The sequence below is a fragment of the Aphelocoma coerulescens genome, chromosome 2, assembly GCF_041296385.1.
Source record: "Aphelocoma coerulescens isolate FSJ_1873_10779 chromosome 2, UR_Acoe_1.0, whole genome shotgun sequence".
Taxonomy (NCBI): Eukaryota; Metazoa; Chordata; class Aves; order Passeriformes; family Corvidae; genus Aphelocoma; species Aphelocoma coerulescens.
In genome coordinates this window covers 75,673,247-75,697,254 of record NC_091015.1, presented here as the reverse complement: position 1 = coordinate 75,697,254, position 24,008 = coordinate 75,673,247, and the positions used below count along the sequence as shown (strand labels likewise).

Genomic DNA, 24,008 nt, shown 5'->3' with positions numbered 1-24,008 from the left:
AAAAATTGCCATTTGGATCAGTGTAACTCAGACACATGCAGAGAAAAGGGAAGAGCCCTAAATATTTCTATGAGGACACGGAGAATTTGAAGTCTTAAAATTACTCCTTCCACCATTTCAACCTTTTTGGAAAGGTTGAAACCTTCTAATTTCAACAAATCCAAAATGCAAATGTTCTGAGAGACTTTCTGTGTCTGTGCATGTGCTGATAATACGTGCTGTGCTCTCATCCCCGGCAGGGATTTAAACAGATTTTTGCTTGATGCCCAGAGAGCTTTTATATGCTATTAAAGCTTGTGCAGTTCTTTCAGCATGACACTGCTCAGCACTTGAGTCTGTGCGCACTACAGGTCTTTGTCTCCTCCGTAGCTGCAAATCTGCAAGCAGCCACATTAGCTTTCTGGAAGCAGGGAGAGAACATGAAAGGTTTGCTTAATTTAATTTAGAGAAATACTCTGGTGTGTTTATGCAACCAGAATGAGAAACAGGCGGATCAAAACACCATTCTTCTGCTCTCTTTCCTCCACTCGCTCCTCAAAAGGAGAAGGAAGAAAAGGCACCTTCCCTTTGAGTCATTCTCTATAGCAGCATCAGGCAGAGCAGAGGGCAGTGTGCAAGGAAAATCTCCCTTCCCAACACTAAGTCTCATGGAATGGTGTGCTCTGACTGCAGGTGCTGTGGGGGGCTCCTCTGGGAACTGACCCCCTTCTCCTTGTGTCTGGGGCTGTGGTCTAATCCTCTCCACTTTGGGACAGGACTCTAAGAAAGGATGAACTGTTACTGCTTGTCATTCCACCAGCGTGTTTTGCTGTTTCACATGTCTTTGAAAATCGCATCACAACAGACAGCAAAACCTTCAGTAATTACATAAAAGCAGGGAAGTGCAGCCAGCTTGTTTCAGCAGGAAAGTGCAATATATTTGTCCATGCTGATAAGCAACAGAGTGGAATAAATCTCATCCTATGAAAGAATACACACACCACTTCCATCAAGAAATCTGGTATACAGTGCTACAGTTCTCAACCAGGCAACTACTGAGCATTGATTTCTTGACTCCTCAAGTAAAATGAAAAATATTTTAAATACACATCATTCTTTTTGAGTGCTCTACACAGCCTTCACCCTCACCTCCCTGCTTGGTTGTGCTTCAGAAAGAGAGAGGGTGGAGCCAGCCAGGTGCTGAGTGACACAGCATGGGATTTCTCTGACCTGGCACAGCATAGAGGAAGGCTCACTATTGGCCAGCCCAAGTCCAAAGCTGAAAGTGGGGAACACATCTCCTACCAAAGACTTGTAAAGTGCATTCCCCAAGTCAAACCTTAATAACTGTGGTACCAATCTGCGTTTTTTTAAAGAACATTATTGAACAACACCGATCTTCTCTGAAGAAGTGGATGTCTAACCAACTCTTTAGAAGCAGCTGAGCAAATAGAAAAAATTCTCTGAGCTGTCATTGGTGCTACCAGTCAAGTGAAGATCTCTCTAGCACCTGATGTTGAAAAGTCAAATCCTCACCATGCTCCAATGGCTTGTCACCCACCTCACAGTAATTAATTTTGTCACGAAGCCATGTGATTTATTTTAAAGCTTCAGTCTTCCTTTTAAAAAAAGAAAGTCCTTGTGAATTGGAGATAAGCCCAGGAGTGAGTGGTAAGTAGATATGGTCCAGGGCAGTAGTATTTACATTTTTTTCGGTGTACGTGCAGGGAAAGAGTGAGGAGCTACAGTAAGAATTTAACTACCGACTCTGCAATTCCTGGCATTTGCATCTCTTCATTTTACAGAAGATTCAAGCTCCTTGGCTACTAGCAGCCCAAGTTCTTTGTCCCTGTATCATCCCTATGCTGCACAGCCTGTAAATGAGCAGAAGTCCTGGGCTCACTGCAAGGGAAGGTAGAGCGGCTATAACCAGCACAGGCATTATCAGTTCTGAAACCTACAATGTCAGCTTTTTTTTCCCATCTGCTCCGATTGTTTCGAATAAGGAGAGAAACATTTCCACATAAAAAACCTCCAACTAATTAAAAAACAATTGTCTGTCACTGAACTGAAGTAAGATTAGTACTCTATCTGTTCAGCTTAAAATATGAGGCCCCAATACAGTGTTTTCTCTTCCTCCTATTCACAAGAAAATCAAAAAGGGCTCTATTTGGAGTCTGGGCATATAATCAAACCCTTCACTGGCACCAGAAAGAGTCATTAGTTAGCAGTTGCTACCTATTGCTGTTTGTCAGGATGGGAGAGAGAGAGAGAAATGAAAAATAAGGTTTTGGTGGACTGAGCTAAATTTGTCGGCAGAAAAATGAATTTCTAAAAGCAAAGAGGAACTGTCAACATTCAAGGGACAGTGTCAGGGTTTCAGAAAATACTGAAATGGTGAAAGAGCACGCTTACCAGGCTGTTTCAAATGGATGACTTAAAATACTTAGAGTACCTTTTTCAAACACTTTTTTTAAAAAAAAGAAACTAGTACAAAACTATATTCCAGATGGCGACAATCCACATTATCATTATAATAAACATAAATAAATACAGGCAAATTTTTCTTCTCAGATTTTCACCGTCGCAGATGCTGTTGCTGCCTTTGAATCCTACGCAAAATCAGAGAAAGACCTTTCCCTGGGAGTTTATCAAAAACCATGGTCAAAGTAAACAACCTAAATCAAAAGACAGTACTTCTCATTTAAACAGTTGATACTCAGCAGTTTGTTCTTCCTGCACATATGTACACACATTGTCAACTTTGTGGTTGTGCACAGAAACCATCTTAGGAATTACGTAAGGCACCTGGAGCCAGCCCACACAGCTAAACTGATCTTTGATACAAACTGTGTTATCAGTAGAGCTGTGTATTTTACACACTCCCATACTAGGCAGAGATCTGTTTGCAATTCTGATTGTGTTAGTCAATGGTACTACTGCAACCCCATTAGAGTTTCAGAAAATGTCACCCATATAAGAATCATTTTTTCCCCCTCAATAATAATGACCTCAGAAATCCTCACAGCTATTTGAGCCATTCCCTTCTATCCCTTTTTTTCGAATTTGCAGAAAATACATTTGAAGGCTTAATTTTGCCTGGACCTGTAAAAAATTTTCTCAGTTATCAACTCATTCCAATATTTAAACAGTCTGAAGAAAACCAGAGGTTGGTAACGAAGTTCTCTTTTCTTTCCAAGTTCATCTCATCACTCCCTAAAAAACCCAGAATAATATTTAATAGATCTGAACTGCAGCTGTGCTAAGCCACTGACTACAGAGGAAACACACAGACCTAAAAGAAGGTGACACTATTTTTTCTGTTTCAGAAGTGTCTTCATGATAACCACACAGTCATGGTCCCTTTGGTATGAAGCTGGAACCAACCATTTGGTACTATTTGATATTTCTAGCAGATCTGAGAGACACATAACACTGAGAAGACCTCTTTGGAAATTGTATGCAGATACAGAATTCAAAAGCAGAAGCTCATTCAGCCACTCATTTTAAGTTTTGACAGCTGGGGTGGCTCAGAGATGCAGCAATGATATAGTCCCTTTAGCTGCTACATTCACAGTGAGCCATAAACCTCTGGCACTATAAATCACAGTTCTCTGGTCTGCTCTTCAATCACTGCAATATTATTTGGTGAGCAGTACCCTCTCTTAATTACAGCTCTGCAAAGGCCTCCTTCCTCCCTTAGCTGCAGTTGATGACTACAAGGGTACCTTGGTCCCTGTCTGTTAGCAGCAGACAGGCACAGCTTCCAAGGGCATCTCAAAGAAAAGTGCTGCCTTCATTTGGCTCTCTTGACACAAAGCTGCTGTAAGGACTAGAGGGATATTGTGCTCATTGATACAAAGTTCATCTCCATGTTGGAGGAGCAGAAAGGGACTGGCAACCTGGCCATCAGAAGGACCCAGGTGAAGTCCATAGTCCTTCTTCCCTCCTGGGGCTCCTGAGGGAATCCATGGCAGCTACTGGGGGCATTTCTGGAGTCACTCCAGATGTGCAAGCATCAGCAGAAGTCCAGCAGAGAAAAGCAGGAAGATGGCTGAGTAAACAAAGAGAGGGACAGGAGAGGGAGCTGAAAGTAAAAACACTCCCAAGGTGGAAAGGAAGGCACTGGAAGGGACTGGTGCAAAAACCCAGAGGAGCTCCTGCCACTCCAGGAACTGCACAGCCAGCCCTAATGGAATCAGCAACATCCCTGCTGTCTGGAGGCTCATCCTGAAAGGATCACCTTCAGTCCAATTTTTTGTAAGCCCTGCTAGCATCTTTTCTGCAAAAGAAAGAAACAATGGAGGAGAAAGAAACAGGTTTCAGAGAAAATTAGCACCCTTCTCTACCCAGAGACTGAACAGGAGGGAGGGACAATTAAGAAAAAGCATCTGTGTTAAAATATGATATGTGTATGAATTAAGCTGTTGCCCAACTGTGCATTAGCCTAGAGAAATGCAATACTGGGACAGGCTATCCTGTGGGGCTGATACTATTTTCTGATGCATTATACGCGGAGATGTGTGAATCACATAAGGCGCAGTGGTTAAAAGCTTTTGAATCCCTCTGAAAATAATATATATGCAATAAGAGCAGAAAACCTGACAGAAGGCTGCTCCACTTTTGGAAATGAGGAATGATGTCTGGGCCATCTCAAAAAAACAATCATTCAGGTGATTTGAAAACCTTTTCACACGGGAGGAGGATTTTTATTAACATGTAGATGTGTCTCTGCTCTTATGAGATGCTGCTGCCATCAATGGTGCGATACAGTAATGATCATAGTAGCAATAAAAACAGTAGTTACATTTATTGTATTCAGTGCATGATCTGTCAATTCAGTTCTTGAGTGGCATGAAAAACACATTTATTTCAATCAATACATCTGCCAGGGAAAATTGATGGCATGGCAATGTTTCTTCGAAGAAACCTTATTTAAGAAAACTTTTGACAAGGAAATAAATCTGGATGATGAATGCCTAACAAGACTGGCTTTAGTCACAGCTCTAACATTGGCCAAGACAAGCTTTGTTAATCACAGATATGCGTAACTGTTGCAAAAAATCAAGTTACTACAGCATAGTGAGTCATATCTCACGATCTGATTTGTATTAACAGGCCATGTGTATATTCCTCGTCCGCTGGAAGTGTGAAGGAAAATAACAGTGACTGAAGGAATGCCTTTTCCTTCGCAACTGAAGCAGAGAGTGAACGCACACGGCGGGTAACACACTGGCCTGCTGACGAGCAACAGCTCATTTGGCCCCAGCAAACCAATGGCTTACAGAGATTTTACAAACCCTACATGTCTTCCTCTGCAACAAAATATTATGAACTAAAAGAACACATGCACTGCTAAATTTTACAGTCAACTGGGACAAATTGCACTTCACAGGTATTAGATGAAAAATATCTCTCAGTAGAAACACCCATGCCCAAACTGTACACACCTAAAAAGCCAGGGCCTCAGTTCACTTATGGCTCTGGCCTATCACACTACAGTTCCAGTTTTTAGGCTGGTTTATCCCCACTGATGTAACTTATTTTTCACACAATTCCTTTGAAAACAAAACTCAAACATTCAAATACACTGGGAAAAAAAGCTGTTTGTTTAGGTGTCACTCAGCATGACGAGACATGCAGCTCACGCGTACAGAACTGCAATCAGGCTCAACAGCTAAGAGGGTTACCATGAGCTCTCAGCAGTGATTGCAGCTGGGCTAGAGGTCTGTAAACCCACTCAAACAAATGGAAAAATAAGGAACTGGTTTGTCTTTGAGAAAAAACCAAACCAAACCAAAAAACCCACTATGTTGGGCTCTTTGTAGATAGCTCCTGAGGTGTGGTGCCTAGGCTGGGAAAATACCCGCTGACTCCAAAAAGATTATAATGATGCCTGCAGGTTAAGTAAGCGCCACCTAAGCAGAACTAGGATGGTTCATCAGAATGAGAGAAGACTGTAATGATGGTATCAATTTTCATTATGTACTAATATTGATGCTAGCTTTTATTTGCACAGAAGTAGTCACTAGGGTTATGGACTGGGGCCATGTCTGTGCATATATTACAGTAGATATAAATGTTGTTGTAGCAGTTCATGGCATTTGAAATAGATGCATTCCTTTGTGCTTGACACTGGACTCACATTTGCTTCATAGAAAAGTTTCAGGTAGTCCTACAAGGAGCAGGGATTTGGACTCAGTGATTCTTATGGGTCCCTTTCAACTTGAGATATTCTAAGATTCCATGATATAGAACCTCTTCTGCAAAGACCATTTGTGCACACTTGAAGGTAACTTTCCTAGTAAGTCCTTATAAATTTCTTATTGCTTATTCTGTTAGTTTGGTGAGTTGGGGGGCTTTGATTTGGCACTATAAAGTTTCTGCATCACTCAATCCATGGGCAATGTGCTTAAGAGCAAGCAAAGCAACCAAGATTTGCATTCCTGTGTATGCCATCACACTTTGCAAGGCAAAGCAAAATTCTCTAACTCTTTCCTAACATGGGCTAGAGCTTGATTCCCTGTTTATAGCCCACCTGGCATGTCATTCTCATCTCTTCTACGAAGGCACTTATGCAAATAACAGCACTGGAGACTGAAATAAATGAAACACTTAGTAAATTTTTAACTCTTTAGAAACCTTTAACTGCTGGGAAATCTAGAGAAGGTGGAAATACACCCTGACAAACCAGCTACTTGTGCACACCACAAGGAAATGCTTCAGGGGTCTCAGCTTGAGATTATCTGTTCAGGCATCTGAAACATGCTCAGACTTACATTCCCTGAGCCCTACTTGGATGCTTTCCATGCTCTCATATGTGCTTGTGAAAAAGTATATCGGACAAACCATGCTGGCTTTCCCAAATTTCTGTTTGATTTTTTTATCTTCAAATCCCCATCAAAACAGCATGATCGCATCCCTGCTGAGTACTTCCCCATATAAGACAAAAAAATCAAAAGATATGCACTAAGTATTCAGACACCCTGAGGAAAAAAAAAAAAAAAACAGACATTCTACTTAGACCTTATTCAAGCAAACACTCATTGATTTCAAGGGGATTCTAACTGATTTAGGACTAAATTAAAAACTCAGTGAAAATCTCTGTGTTTGGTCATTTATTTGTTCCAACTACTCTCATTCCCTTTATTCAACTTCTAGAGCAAAATGGATGCCATTGGTCCAGTATATTATAATACCTTTCTTTTCCTCAGTAAAGAAGTCACAGAGCAATCACAGTCTATGATAAATCCCTATTCTCCTGAGGCATTGTTATCTGTATTTAAATATGTTTCCTTTTGTATTAGCTGACAACAACTAAATGCCCAGCTGTTGTAAAGGCTCTGGGAGGATTAGGAAATCAGGCAGTTCAATTTTCTTTAGGCTTGCTTTTCCATCATAGAATTGTGTACGCTTACTGAGTCAGAGAAATTTACGACTGTTAATTAGAGTTAATTTTCTTTATGTTTCTCTTGCCTACCCTTTCTACCCCATTAAAACTAGCAAATTGTAATCTGGTCCTAAATAAAAAAACTGACAAAAGATAAACATCAGACTAATGCTGGTGAGTAATTAATGCAATGACTTGTACAGGATTCATGAAGCTTTATGAACACTGAAAAATGGCATCTCGCCAGCCAAATGACAGGGAAAGTGACAGGAAATCCTGGTTTTAAAAAAAACCCCACTGGCCCTACAAGTAGCAGTGTCAGATCCCTATCTGCATCTCCCATGGCATCACTGTGCAGAGCAGCACCGGCACTCTCCCTGCACTTTATACACCAGGATTGTTTTTCTTCAGTAAACATCCAGCAATGCAATCTGTTTGCAGGAGAAGCAGTGAAGTTTCCAGTATGATCCCTTCTATGTCATAATTTTATGAAGCATCAGTTTCACTACCCACTTAGCCCAGACCCTGCTGAAAATGTTTTTCCTGATCTTATTTCTCTGCAATATTTTCAGCTGGGGTATTTCTACTTCTTTTCCTGCCCAGGGAAGTCTGAAGGATTGTTGTGCTGAAGAAAATGTGTGCACCCCTGCAGTGCTGGATGAATGGAGCATGCATTTGACCTAATTTTCTGATACTAGTGGTTAAAATAAATTCTAAGATCATTACTCACATTCCCAAACACTGTACTGCCTACGGATACCAAAGCTCCCAGCTATGGACTGGGACGCACTAACATAACTGGACTAATTTGAGGACTGCACCCACACACACAGTTTTGACTTTAGTATACAAGCACATAGACACAGACACGTGCCAAGGAGAAGGAAAGTCCCTTTCACACACACACACACACACACACAAAAGTCCATGTGTAAGTGAGCAGTGCCATTCCCTTCATTCAGTAGTGAGTGTATGAATGCCCTGTGTGATCCTGTATGCACCTGTCCATACAGGTTCACACCCTAAGTCACATTTTCTCTTTCACATATGCAGCTGCAGAAGTTGGAAACATCAATTTATAATCACTAGGCAAACCCTACTAGAGCCTGTAAGGCTGTGCCTAGCAGTGGAACTGGATTTTCCAGCACGTAATGCAGGAGTGGAGGAACACCGGGTTTCACAATGTATCTTAGAGAGAATGTTGTCAGTGCTTTCCTACTTATTGTGTCAGCAGGTTCCCTCTCACTGCGGGGCATCAGCAGCAGGGCTGGAGAGGCTGGTATGACTGCTCTGCTCTCAGGAAAGGCTGCGGCACAGAGGAAGAGAAAAGCTGAAAAGTTGTGCCACAAAAGGTGTCACAACGAAACCGGGCAATTGGTCCCAACCTCACCCAGAGGACTCAAGGCTGCCTTTCCCATCTGTTCATTTCTGGTGTGCCATTTCACCAGAACCTGGGAGACTACAAAACCATATACACAACAGTGAATCTGCAGGACAATATTCTTCCACCTGCCTGGCTCATCAAAGTTTGCCTAAGGCTATTTATGGATGAGACCATAGCATGGATTCTTCATGGCTTCTCATTTCCTCTTCACAGTCTAAGTCCTCTGCTCCAACCAGAGATGGTTTTTATGTCTTGCCAAGAACATCAAGGATCAGGACCATAAAACACACAGGTGAAGAAAATAAGTTAGCTTGGCCAACGTAAGAAAAACCAAGCCAGCTAAATCAAAATCCTGATCAAAATTAAATCCCTTTGTTGGGATCCTTTCAAGCTGGAATACGTTCTTATAGAGGACCCCCCACTTCTCTGAGTCAATGTTGAGTAGTGCAGTTCTACCCTACCCATAACCAAATTGGGTTCCTTCAGTCCAGCCCTACTCCCATTTTGAAGTTAGTGAGAATTTTGATAACAGTTTTCCAGGCAGCTGACATCAGGCCTTAGCAAGCTTGAGGTCAAATTTACCCCAGCTGTAATCCCATTAATTAGTCACACTGGCCATTGGTCTGGCTCTTCAAGCAACAAGGTTAATAGAACAGTGAATAGATGACAAGCAAATGGGGGTTTAAACTAACTGTACTTCTGTTAACTTCTCATCCAACAGTACTTTACAATTCTCTGGTTCTTAGAGAAACTTCTAAATAAATTATAAAGTGCTCCCCTCAAGGCAGTCATCTTAGAATTGGTGTGCTTTCTTGGGTAGTATTTTATATTCCTGTCAGCGAGAGCTAAGTGCCGCTAAAGAGGAGCCATAAACCCATTCTGAAAAGCAGCAGCAAGAATGAATCAAATGAATCAGCAATTCTAACTACATGAGACGCTGACATCACGCTTCCCTGGCTCCAACCCTGGGTCCATAAGAACGATGGAGGTCTGATTAATTACTCCCTAGGCTGCAGAGCTTACACAAGAGCCAAGGACTCAGCAGCAGCCCAACCAGCCAACTCACAGAGCAGTAACTCATCAGGTACAATCTGCCTGGATGCCAGATTGTCCTGTCTGCAGTCAATCTGCAAACTAATCCTCCCAAAAGTGTTTTTGGAAAATGCCATGCACACTCACACTGGCTAAGTGTGCACCAGACAAGACACAGCAATGGCACAGTAGCAGCTGAAGTCATATTTTATTATGCTTTTCCACTTGCTCCAAAGGACTGGGAACCTTTCCCCACCACTGAAAATCTGCTGGAAAACAAATCAACACTGAAATATTTCCCCATTATGTTCATTAGGTTGGATATAGTTAATTAAGGCAGCCCAATGTGCTGTGTTCTTCATCAGCCTCAATGTCTGATTTTGATGCATTTACTTTGTAATCCCAGGACCCTCTTGTGCCAGGTGTTCCACAAGCGTACAATGGAAAATGAGCCCCTATTCACAGCAGGCTTTGTTTTACCATCTGCATCCTGGATACCTGGACTGCAAAGACAGGTCAACATGGGTAGTTCCTCTCACTGTGCCCACCTACTGCTGTGGCAGAAGTGCAGCCCAGGTTGGGCTTACCTTATGCTGTTCTGAGCTCACTGCAAAGCTATGTTTGGACCTCATCCCTTTGAAGCCCCAGGAGAACCTGAAGTAATATTCCTGGGGTAGAAACTTCAAGGGTAGAGCTCTCCTGCACTTGACCTGTGCTGCAGTGGGTGAAAGAAATGTAATTTTTATCCACCTACACTGTTGTGGGTACATATCTGATTCAATGAAGAATATAACACCTGTAAAGTAGGTCAGCAATTCTTAGACAGCACTTGCACTTGTATTTCCTTTCAGAAGCTGCATAACACACTGATCTCCAAGGAAAAGGAGGACACAAAGGACAAGGCATTTTCAAGGGAATAAGAATTGCTTTATTTCTGAACAACAGTATGCAGCTAGAATCCCAAAGCTCTTTAACTGCTACATTTTTCTGTCACAGATTTGGCTCAGATTCCTATGCAAAACAACCCGAGAAAGCTTATTTTTCAACCCAATAACACTGTTTCCCCCAAATATATGCTATTTTCTACCAGTAGCCTCTACAAGAGAAGAATGAACAAGAACTTGTGAGGAGAAATCTCACAGTGGGCACAGACAGTTTTCATTTTCAGTTCTATTGAGATGCTAACTCTGATCTCACAGAGCACCTCTTAACTCAAACATGGCAGCCCAGGAGGCGCTGGGTTGGGATGCTAGAAAGCAGCTTAGGCTAATTAATTGCATTTCTTTTTCTGACTGCAGTGTTTTCCTGCCCTGCTGGATACTCAGGGGCCAGCACTGGTTCCTCTGATTAACAGTACCTCATCATGAAATCAAAGGAAAAGCTGCAGGCTAAAGAAAACTGGATTTTTGTTAGCAAGGATTTGCTCTTGGCAAATAATTATAATTGCCAGTGTTAAAAGGAGATAGTGAATTAAGTAAAGCAGACATGAAAAATAAATTTGGAAAAAAGCTTTCAATAATTACAGTGCATATGTCAAATGGAAATTATGCCAATTTGCATGTATCTGCAGTCACATTGTACAATATCTCAAGTGGCTTCACGGTAACAAGCTTGTATATTTAAAATCATTTAATATAGCCCAGGGTTTTAATAGCCCAAAAGACACTTCAATAAGTACAGACAGAAAGTTAGCCTGGGATTCTCTGGGTTTTTAAGCTCTGTCTACACAGAGTTCATTAGAATTTCGTAACGATGCATTAAGAAACATACCATCCCCACCCCCAAGTACACACATGGCTTTCCTGATTAAAAGTATGCTATTTTTTTTGGTTCATTTCAATAGTCATCTTTATTCCAGTATAACCAGCCACATGACTACAACTCTGTATATAAAACATCATGTCCCACGTCTTACACCAGGGCTAATTTCCAGGCAGGACAGATAGTTCCTTGGGAGGTCTACATTATTTGTGATGTGCTTCAGTCTGGATGAAGTTTCCAGTCAGAAACTTGAACATGACTCTGTGTGGATGGATTTGGACAAGAGCTTTGCTCTATACTGCAGCCAAGGATTACACACTCATGGGCCATCAGAAAGGACTCTCCTGGACAGCCAGAGAAGGGTGCCACACGCATCTGGTGCATCAAGGGGTTGATTCCAAATCCATTTGCTTGTTGCTGCTTAGGAATGGGGGAAATTTATTAAAACTCTTACTTTCCCTTTCATTTATGACTCCAGTCTGTTTAAACTCGAACTGGGAATCCCCATTTGCCAAAAAACCTGCCCCCTAGGACATGTGGGAGATGAGCTTCTTGACCCTTCAGTGTCATTACCTACTTCCAGCTAAACTATGAGTTTGTACTTGCACCTACCACAGAAAACACTGGGAGTCAGATTATCCCTTTGGAGGAACTAGGACAACTAACAAGCAATCACAGTATTATTAGAAGTTGACACCGGTCACTTATGAGCCACAGTTCAATCACAGATCTCCCAACACTTGACAAAGACAAGCAGCTATTACCCCCACATTGCAAAGACAGAGGAAAGAGGAATCAAGAAGTTTGATGATTTCTCCTGGTACAGATATTGCCAAAGTGGCAAAAGCAGCAATCTTATCTAATCTCTTCCTCAACAGTAAGCTTTGTGCATCTGCAGAAATTACACCATCCCTTCAGCTTTTCCATCCAATTTTGCCATGACTTTTCTTTAAAAAAAAAGCACCATATCTGCACTTTGCAGATTGCTGGAGTATCTCAACTTCAGCTGGAAGTGAAAAGACCAAACTGTAGGAATGTTGGTTGGACTACCTGAGGGCAGAGATTTTCCAGAGATTTTGTGTGTAGCAAAATCACCAAGCTCGCTTTCCTGCTTTCACACACTTGACTGTGGGAGCCTTGCAGGCAGGGGGACAATACAAGCTTTAGGCTAGATTCATCCCTAGGCATTTTTCTGCACATCAACAGGTAGAGAAAAATGAGGCAGGTGCTGAGACAAAAGCACTCCCTAAAATCACAGCAGGAACACCACCTGGCTGTGGTGATACTTTAGCGTAGTGGTTTGGCCCAAAATACTCATTACTGCTTATCTTCTGTGAGATAAGAATTAGGAGAAACACAAAGCAGGCACCAAACTTCAAAGAATATGAAGAAGTTTATTAACAGACCTAAAAAAAGGAAAAAAAAAATTATACCATACCTTCAGAACTCTCCTCCTCCCCCTACCTTCCTTCCTTCTCCCACTGACAATGTAAAAAGACAACCCTTAAGATGTTCAGTCTGTTTACCACTTCCATAATAACCTTGTTCAGTCCATTTAGAAAGAGAAGTCTCTTCTTGCTCGTGCTATGAAAACATTATCACAATGAGACAGCCGCCCACTTCCAAATATTGTTCAGTCCATTTAGGAAGAGGAGTCTCTCTGCTTGCGATGTGAGTCCCTTCCCCCAACTTGCAGCTTTTCCCGCAACTGCTTTCAAGGGTCCACTCTTGAAGTTTTTTGGGGTACAATTTTAAGGTTGAGCCGTTCAGAAACAAGAACAGAGGCCCTTCTCCTTCCCTGGGAGCAAAGGGTCTTCCTTATCTTCATCTTTAGGACTATCTCTGGGAGAATCTCTAGGAACTGAGGTTTCTCCTTTCCCATTTGGAGCCAAAGTCCTCATTGCTTCCATCTCTCCCTGTCCAAACTTCTCATGAAATTACAGCTGCGTCAGCATCTGCCTATCTCAGCACAGGTGCTTTTGCTTACGAGTTGAACACTCCACCCCCGATATCTTCATGAAATTACAACGGGATACTCTGATATATCATAGCTTCACAACAGACTTTCAGCTTTAAGCATCTCCTCTCTCTCTTCCCTCAGGTTTTCAGCTCTTCACAGCACTAAAAGGGTTAATCTCACCTCGGCCTTGCAGCTGGAATGTGGCTTATCGCTGTTGGTCACCTGACCTCTGCCGGACAGCATCTTGGCCGCAGTGGGAGGGGGGGGGTAGTTCCGAGCCGCTCTGGCTGCCCACAGCCCTGCTGGGGGGGTCATCCTGGAGCCGTGGCCCGGCCCGGCCTGGCCTGAGCAGGGCCTGGGCCGGGCCCACTGGACCCTGCTCGGGCCCCGCAGCCACCTGTCCCAGCGCCGGAAACGAGAGAGAGCTTGGGGGGGAGTTTGTCTGTTCTTAAGTGTGTATCACAGAGGCGGTCACAACTTTAAGTGGCTTAAAGAATTGTCCATATTCAAACTGGCCAGCTGATAGGTTCTATCAGGTCCCAGAGGAAGCTGTAAGCACCCCTTGGCAAGGACATCCCTTCCGGGAATATGCTTGCTAACCTATGACAATACCCATCAGGAGCAACAGGCCCACGTGGGGAGACGCCAGTCAGTCGTACAAGCCCTGCAGAGAGCTATGCTAAGGGTTAATATTTACTCCACCTAACTAGAAATGAAGAGAGTGAGAAACCCAAAAAAGGGTAATTTCTCCACAGGCAACTCACTACCTGCAGAGGCTCACCCCCATGACTCAGTGCAGCAAGAGGGGGATGGCGAAACAACTATTTGTGATTTCTCAGGAGGTTAGCCTGGTCTGACTGCAGCACCGCAGGCACTGAGTGGCACAGGATAACTGCTGCAGTAATGTGTTCCTCCTCCAAGACCAAATTAATCTCAATAATGGCCAACTGCATGTTTTGTTAGGCCTGACAAAAATGTGGTGGCCTGGGTGAAATGAGAGGCTCACCCTGCCTCCAGATGCCAGTCATGAAGCATCTTTGTCATCAGAACCATTCTTGACAAGACCACCGACTACCTTCAGGGCCCTTCCAGCACAATAGCCAGGGCAAAAGCAGAGCCCAGAAGCCAGCCTCCAACTCCAGACACATGCTGGATGCACACATCACCATACTAGAGCCTGTCCTCATCATGAGTATTTCAGTTTCCCAGGTTTATTCAGCCTATAAGCAAACTTTTTACAAGTAGTAGCACGTGCTGAAGAGGTGCTTCTATTGCAGCAGTAAGCATGTCCTACCAAACACTGCATTGTCCCACAATCCTGTGTGTTTCTGTCAAGGGCATTACAACAGCTGGATTTACCCCTGAGGCAGAAGGCAAGAGAAGTGCCCAAACAAGTCAAAGTTCATTTCCCATGGCATGGATGCCTCAGCTGTTTTACTGAGCACATCCTTACCTTCCAAGGGCACAGCAGCACAAAACAGAATGTACGCACGTACCCCTTCCTTCCCTTTCTTTGAGGAAGTATCTGCACACAGGCCTCCTATTTTCTTAAGGATGATTTAGGAATGTATGGGCAAGGTGAGACAGACCTTGTGGTCTATCTGTAGCTGAATGAGTCTGCCACAGGGAAGTACAGCTGACATAACTTAGCACAGCACTGCTACCTTGGAAGAGACATGACTTACTGGATCTGAGACTGCCCTGCTGCCAGGGTTGGGGAGTGCTACAGCAGAGGCTCTAGCAAGCTGCTCACATCTCCAGAAACTCCAGAGTACCAGGAGACAACAGATTGCTTGGTCTTTAAAGATTTCTTGTATGTGCTGCAAAAATCCTGCATGAATTTTGTAAGCTGCCTGCATATTTAGATTCCTTAAGTGAGGTTTTTGTTCACTGCAAATGTGGTTAGCTTCAAAAACTTTCTAAACTGTGCAGCTTGTATTTGTCCTTGAGGCCTGACAGGACATAAAATGTGGCAACACGCTGGAACAGCCTCTCTCTGCTTGCAAGCTGTTTTGTACTACAGCAGCACATTTGACAGAGGAGTTTTCCAAATCTGTAGGATGTCATCACAGCAATACAAATTGCTTTACCTTGGACAAGTCTTAACAATTCTGTTATGCTATAGGTGTGGCTTTCCTTTAAAAAAAACTATTTTTAATGCTACAATATTCAAGGGTGAACAAAGCACACGCCTGTGTTGATGCCAGTGTTTTTACAATACAGGAGGTTTCAGTTGGCTCAGTGACACCAGAAAGGAGCTGGGCTTCACAGAAATTTGGACGGTTCCCTTCTGAGTCACATCCAGTTGGGTTATCCTTTGGAAAAAATTTGTGTTGTTCATTTGCAACAAAACTGGCCCTCCTTAGTCTACAGAGAGTATTTTGTTCTCCAAGTGTATGGTTCACAGCTTCTGTTGTTGTCATCTTTGGTTTGGCTCATCTAAAATTGTCCTTTCTACAGTGGGAATTGACAAAACACAGAAATCTGGTCACCTGTTCACAATATTGCTGAGGGGAAGCGATGCCATATCCCAGCTCATCTCTTGCTCTTCTGCTTCTATGTCAGAAAAGACTCTAGTGCACCCCTTCATTTCCAAAAAGCCAACATTCCCAGTGTGAGTGCTCACTGTGTTACTGAAGAGTTTTCACTGCCATGCAAATAAGCCTTCAAGGCACCGCAAGCACTGAACACATCCAGATGAGGTATCAGGCTGCAACACACCTTTATTCATCCACATCTGGTCCTTAGTTGAGTCAGCTGCCCAGAAAATCTGAGGGTAGGCAATGAAACATTAATTTCAGAGAAGGGAAGAAGGCAAGAATGAAGTTGGCTTTCTGACTTCCGGCATTGTTGTATAAAGCTAGGAAAAAAGGTGACAACACTACACAAGATTTAGAAAGTGACGAAAGGATTGACTAGAGAAAAGTAAAAGTTTATTACTACCTGTAATTTAAACAGGTTTTTTTTTCTTCCAAAAAGCTTCAGACAATTTCAGTAATCACTGAAAAAAAGCTATAAAAGGATGCAAGCAAGACCTGCAATTCACAGCAAGTATCTACCACAGGCTTAGCTTTCCAGCACATCCTTTCTCAGTGACAAGTGCAGAGCAGCACACCTCCAGCTCTCCAATGGAAGCAATTATTAGCATGAAAACAGCCCTTCCTAGGAGGAAACAAATGAACCTCATGCACAGTGTGATTAAGGACTACTCCCATGCAGATATGTAAACAGCCAGATTGCTGCTACCTTAGCTTGGCAAAATTTTAAAGTTATGTGATTTTTTTAAATTCACTTGTTTGTGCTGTCCTGCCAAGCACAGGGTTTTTGGAGGGGCTCCCATACAAAGGACAGAGGGTGGCTGCAGAAACAAAGAGCACAGAGCTCTGCTGTCCAATTCTCGCCTCCAACTGTATGAAAACACAGTATCTTTCAGCTTTCTTTTCTAATTGCTAGACAGACTGGTTTATTCCCTCCAGCTAAAATAGTATATGAGAATGTTACTGCTTTCCCTACAGTGAATATTCAAAAAAATGTTACTGGTTTCTGCCTAAAAAAACATTACTTTTATTGACTGTGGTAACAGAAAAGGTCTCTGCAAGGACTGTGTCCTGCCCATCTCCAGCCAGCTTTATGAAGAGATGCTCTTGTGCACAGATGGAGACACTGCCGTACTTGCTCTCCAGAAATACAACCGGACAAGCTTGGTATCTAATAGGTGTGAATCCAGCACACTCCACTACTCCTAGGAGGATGTCAAAACTCCAAAGTGCAGAGCATACCTTTGATTGTCCAAGGGGGCAGCTACAGGTACCTCCACTGCACACTGCAAGCAGTTTTCATCTCAGACCTCTCGCCCTCCACTCAGGTGTGGAAGCATGCAGTGGGACATACAGCTGGTGACACTGGTTGGAGTCTCAACTCCGCTGTCACCTGAGCCAAAACAGCAAAGGCAGTAAACCAACCTCCAACTCTTTTGTGAAGGGCCTGGGCAGGACACAAATTCACACCCAGTTGCCATAACTGGCTGGAAAAGACCTTATCATATAGCAGCAGGAGGACCATGGGGTACACCTGGATTACAAAAGGATGATCCCATTAGTAAGGCAGGCACAGGCAGCCTGGCATGGCTTTGCTGTAGGAATGTTTCCACCCACGCTGATGAGGCTGGGGTCTGAGTGCCAGATATCTGTGTCAACCACAGAACACCAACAAAGCCAGTCTGCAAGTGCAGGAGCCCCTGATGCTGTCTAGGAAAGGGAGAGGAATGCCACATCCAGTTAAAACTGAAATGACTCTACCTGCCTCCCTGAATGACCAGGGACGACTTCCCACTGGCTGAGTTTGGCTAAGGCTTCTCAGCCATTAATCTGCAGTCCCTTTAGGGGACTGGACCTGCACTGGAAGCACCTCTTGTTTCCCCCAGAGGAATTATGCAATTAAATCCTGTCTGTCATGCTGGGCTTTGTCTCCCTATAAAACATTTCAATAGGATCAGGCAGTTTTAGCAAAGGGAGCTGGGTAGCCCCTCTCTCCTCTGTCGCTATTCATTCCCCACTGCAAGTCATCTGACATTTTCACCGAAGCTCACAAAGATCACCCCTGCATAACACACTCAAAATGTCCTTGGGAAAGAAAATGATTCCCAAGTGTCACAGGGGCAGGGGAGTAGGAGGGTTTGCCTTCCTCCACCTTAGACAAGACCCTGCTCCAGTTGCCTCACTGGGACTTAATTTAATTTTCCACACAAAATCACTCACAGCTTCTTCTCTTCACTTCCCTCTGCAAGAACCGCTTGTCCCCATTTGCCCCTCTCTACTGTCACTTCACAGTGGGATCAAAAGTGACAGTAAGGAGAAATCCCATGCATACAAATGTGAATTTTGGCTGTGCACAGCTTCTGTGCAGCCAGTTGAAATGGGCTAAAGCCTTCACTTACCACTTCAGCGCATACAAATGTAAGTGGCTGTAGAAAGGGGACAAAGCTTTCCCCCTGCATTAGTGAGCAGCACTGAGAAAGGGCAGCTGACTCTCTGCGACCTGGATGCTTGAGAGGCCCAGATGAGACAGGTGTGGGAGACTCCTGAGGAACACCCAGGTGTGCCTGGCCCACCTTGAAAAGGTGCTTCAAACACTGGTTTGTCTTGGAAGCCAGATCCTATCAATGCTCACAAGCTCTTGGCATACAATTAAATATCACTAATATCTTGCTAGGCTTCTAGGAGGGTTTTAACTACATGAAACCCAAATCTCATAATAAATCATTACACTGGGCCATTTTTCATATTGGACCCTTAAAACCAGTGAGGTTAGTCGCTACACTGCAAAAGCTGTATTCCACTTCTGTGACTGATGCTGGAGACAGGACATACCTTGAAAGCACAGATCCTCGAAATTATTTCAATTTACAATAAAATAAACTTACAGTATCTGAGGTAAGATTTTGGAGGTTTTGGGGTTTTTTTGAGGGAGGGAAGGTTGGTTGGTTTGTTTGGGAATGTTTTGTTGATTTTTGTTATTTTGGGTTTTTTACCAATCTTATGGGGAATATTGGCATAAAATATTTCTGTGTCTATTATTGAGTTATATGGCAGATTGTTTGGTAAAGCTTCATTGATTCAAACCCCTAAGGTTTAGCCATTGAAAACATGAATCAGAGAGTAAAGAAACAAACAGAATAGCACAGGAGGGGGGATAAAGCTCCCATTTCATAACAGCTTGTGAACAACCTGCAAACTAGCTTGAAGAGGAAAAAGCTTCAGCGGTTCAGTTCTCTGTATTTTTTTCTCTAAGACAGAGTGAGATGGCACTGGATACAGACTCATTTTAGGCTAATTTCATAAGGAAACAATGCTCATGGGATCTCATTTTGTGTACACTTATTCACAGGCAAATATGGTGTCTTTTTTTCCACATACTATAACTCCACATAGAAAAAAAAAGTGAAAATCAGGTTTTATTAGTTCATGACTAAAAATCTATGACTGTTCAGCAGTGCATATCTTTATCTTTGCAGGGATAATGTGCCATAAACAGAATGTGTTATGATGATGAAGTGGACATCTCAGGACACAAAAAAAAAGCAGACTGGGGGGACAGGACACAACAGGAGGGGGACACAAAACTGATGTTCCATTCTTTTCTAATAAATGCAGTTGTTCTGACCAGGAAGGGATTCAGATTCAGATTGCAGAGAAGCTGAGCAATACACAAGGTAGTGAGCAAAGAAGATATATAAGCAGGAAACCAAAAACTGCCCTGACCCATCCTGAGTAATGGAAGAAGGGTTTAAGAGTATCCCAGCCAGCAAAGCTTGTTAGAGGAAGTCAGTGAGCAGTGTCTAGCTGCAGGGAGCTCAACCATCATCTGGATATGGTAGTCAAGCCCTGCTTACAGACACAGTGGAAAGCCAACCCTGGTAAGATGAAAAGAAACATTTGGCAACTTCTGTATGCTGGCAAGGGAGCCCACACCACCGGCCAATGCAAGACACTGACCCTTGAGTTAAAGAAAAAAAGAGTGTCACTAAATATTTAAATAAGGATTTCAAAAAGAGTCCCAGTTACATAAAACAAAATCAATGTTATTTAACAGAAATTTTTTACAGATTGACCTAAATCCTCTTTCAGAAACTCTTGTCTCCTTACACATCACTGTACTAGGAATACAACACACAGTAACACAAAAAATGATGATCAGAAGCCAAATTCTAGGGCTGATTTATGCAATTACAGGGTCACAGCAGGCGAGACAGAGTTTCAATCCATGGACAGATGCCAAAATGTAAGATCCATGAGCATTCAGTCAGACAAATGGGAGCATATCTCAGGGCTCAGAGTCCACATTCCCCAGCTCCATGCCCCAGATAAAGACTCAGCACTGCTATAACAAAATGGAGTGAAACAGTAGAGGTACAGGTACACTGTCTGAGATCAGACCAGGTCATAATCTAGAATTTTAATGACAAAAGGAGTCTAAAGTGTCCCTTAATGTACATTAGTGTGCGGGTTTGAGTGAGACGCAAAGGCGAACGAGTTAAAAAGCATGCGGCTTTCTTCAACTCACACCAGACTGCCAACTCACCAGGTGTGCCACAGGGTTTTGTTTTGCAAGGGGCAGCTCCCTAGAGGAAGATGAAGTACAAAACACCCAACGGTAAGACACCCAAAAAGGTCTCACATGCACTGCACACAGCTTCAAAACAACCCCAGCTGTGCAAGTGCCACAACATCTGCCAGCCACCCTAAAGGCAGCTCTTGCAACACCAGCACAATGTGCACCTCCAAGGAAAAAGGCTCTTCCCATCACACAGCACATGGTGGGGATGCACCACCAGGAACGTACCTCAGCGTACATGAGAAGTGACACATCTCCTGTTCACGGTGGGGAAGGCTAAGGGGATCAAGGACAGCACAACATGCAAACTGCCTGGTGGGAAGTGATGTATTGGTATCACAACTGAAAGCCAGCATAGCAGGTTTCTAGGGAAAAGCATTTAAAGTCTTTTCTCCATTCCCCAGTTTCCTCACTAAGCGCAGGCACAAAGGAGTGAGAAAATGTTTTCAGCAGTTCCTATTATCCATGAATCATGCCTTGCTGGGGTTAGAGCTGTGCAAATACACAAGCCTGAGTCTTTGGTGACTTCTAAAGTCAACCAGGAAATTTTTAACAAAATAATTTTTGTGACAGAAGTGGACAATGCGAGCAAAAACCCATTCATCATTTCCACACTGGATCTCACACTAAAAGAAACAGATTGTTTTTCTCCAGACTGATTAACTTGTTTTCAAACATTGCCTCAGAGGTGTTAATGAATACAGCATCTGGCTCTAGTGGGTCAGTTTCTGCCAAACCAACATGAATCTGATCTAGAAGGAAAAACCAACTCATTGTGACTAAGCAGGTCTCACCTGCCATGCGAGGTATCATGCACTGCAACTTCCTTGATGCCTTTCCAGGCGGCATTAAACACATAGCCAAAACCCAACGGGCAATGCTGTAATGCCTTCGTACTCCTTTCAGCAGTGGGTACTGAGTTAAACCACCCAGTGGGGTGTCTTCATCGCTCCCCTGCTGGGCTGAGTGAGACCAAACACGAAGCCTGAGAGCCTCACAACTCCCACCCCTGTGCACAATGCACTAAGTGCTCGGTGTCTCATGGGGCAACTCATCCTCTGCTCACACAGCCAGCTCCAGCCAGGGAGGATCCCCAGACAGCTGGGCACAATGAACTTAACCATGCTCCCACAAAAAAGACGGACAACAGTGCCTTTTTCACCAACCCCAGAAGACCGGGGTGTGAGATCCTCTCGCAGGAAGGGTTATTACGATCCCAAAAGGGTTGGAAGAATGCAGCACTTCTGCCTAGCAGTCTATTCTATTGATACACAACAGCTCGTCCAACCATAAAGGTAATTGCTAACCTTTTTCTGCCTGGAAGATGAGGCAAAGGCCCAAGGAGCAGACAAAAGTCCTGTGCAAAGCAACCCAACAATGTGCAAAGAGCTCCTCAGAGCCTTCCACATGCCTGTACAGAAGAACAGAAAGAAAATGAGAAATCAAAGGAAGTGGTATCTGGAGTCTGTCTGCAACTAAATCACCCATCAGAGAATCAAGAAACACTGCTGTTGAAATGTATCCTCTTAGTCCCCAAAACCAGCACTCACATCAGAGAAGGGAAAGAGCAGAAGAATAAATAAATAAATAAATAAATAAATAAATGGAATTCATTCACTCCCAACACCTGGGTGAAGGCAGTGGATTTGTGAACAGTGTATGTACAGAAATATGTACATCTATGAAAGACTTCAAGTGTACAGGAGCAGAAAAGGGAGCCAAGATTGCCACAAAAGCTGCTTATGCTTTTGGCTTTATAAATTTCATAAAGCTAGCTATTTAGGAAGAGGATAAAAGTTCTCTTTTTTAGATTTCCTATTCAAAAGAAGCCACTGTCACTTCATTTAGGTCACCTCTGCCTACACAGGGGCACATTTTCCTTTTGCATAAGTTTGTAACTTATAACATTTCTGGGCATTTTCATCTTTACCAACCACAACATCCTGTGAAACACCAGATAATCATTAATGACTTCTACAGCCTATGAAAAGAGGCACAGAGACTACAAGCCCTGGATTCATTTCTGCTCCTTTCTACCATCACAAAGTTAAGCATCTAGTCTAAAATAATAATCTGAGACTTCCCAACAGACATCAGTACACATCACCACGAGGCTATTTACCTTAACTAACCTAGGCACACATTTTAGGATGGTGCCTGTCTTTCCACCACTTACAAACCATCTTGGTAACCACCCAAGACCACATAAGTAACTTTTAGACCAGATGTCTAAACAAAGACTGTCTAAAGTTAATTGATTAAGACAGGCCTCCACTAAAAAGGAGGCAGAAAATCAGTAGCAAAACAGAAAAGTTAATTTGCATCTCCCATATCTCAGAGTAACGGGCAAACTCTTGGAATGACCCTTCCTACACCACATTATTTCATAACACCTCATTTGGCAGATTTGTCCCGGCTAACAGAGGACACTTGTAAGAGAAACACTGTTGGAAGTCACTAACACTAGGCCTGTTTTTAAAAGCACAGGTTTTTCACTCAGGCTGAACAGCCAACAAGATGCCTGTGTCCCAAAGCACACAGCATTAGTCCCTCATGCCCTGCGGGAGTCACTGTGCGGCTCAGTAGTGTTGGGGTGCTATGAACTGGACAGCTCAGATTTGCAGGGGTTCTGTAGGATGCTCATCTGGACAGCTGGAAAGCAGATGTCTGGCAAGTCTAAGAATAAACAGAGATTATCAGTTCAAGCTCAAGCCTAAAAAAAGAACTTAAAAATGCTAATCCATATGAAACAGCAAATTCCCGTATCTTTGCCAATGTTTTAAATTGAATTAGCTGAGTCAAGCTAAAAACACAGCTCAGCAGTCACAGAAAGATGCTCACTGTAAGTGGAGGCTATGAAAAAGGCATCTGGTCTGAGCTACCACATGACTTGCCTCTCTGCCTGGAGACGGATCAAGAAGAAATGTGAAGGATGGATCAGGCAGAATGCGCAACGGGGATTTCATTAATTGGGGAAATGATGTTCTGACAGAGTGAGCTGAAGGCAGCAACAGCACTGCAGTCAGGCTCTGCTGTTCTCCTCTGCAACATCCCCACATCTGACTTATTATCAATGGGCAGCTGCTGCAGAAATTGAAGCGATGCTGAAATGACAACTCTATTAAAGGGGCAGATGGTCCTAGGAGCAAATGTTTCACCAAGGACTGAGTAGGTACCATCAAACACATTTCTCAATGACTCAAAGATGACAGCTGATATCCCAAGAGATGAAATTTCAAAGTGTTACTGTACTGTGTAGCCAAGGGCCAGGAATATTCTTGAATGTGACCTGACTTAAAAATATAATGAAGCTGATTGAAACACATCAGTATGGTTAGCATCCCTGCTAGCAGCTTTTATGGCAGTCATGGTTAAACTGTGCCATTTTG

General features: G+C 43.2%; 1 protein-coding gene across 3 annotated transcripts in view; it reads right to left on the bottom strand.

The window, feature by feature from the left end:
- The window catches only part of GFOD1 (Gfo/Idh/MocA-like oxidoreductase domain containing 1), a 73,877-nt gene that overhangs the window by 9,899 nt on the left and 39,970 nt on the right, over window positions 1-24,008 (bottom strand). The window contains exon 1 of one of the 3 annotated variants that reach the window (XM_069008085.1): window positions 12,985-13,033. The exons of the other annotated variants lie outside the window; for them this stretch is intronic. The gene's annotated coding sequence lies outside the window, so the exon portion shown is untranslated. Of the gene's footprint in view, window positions 1-12,984; window positions 13,034-24,008 lie in introns of those variants that run through there. 3 annotated transcript variants of the gene reach the window in all.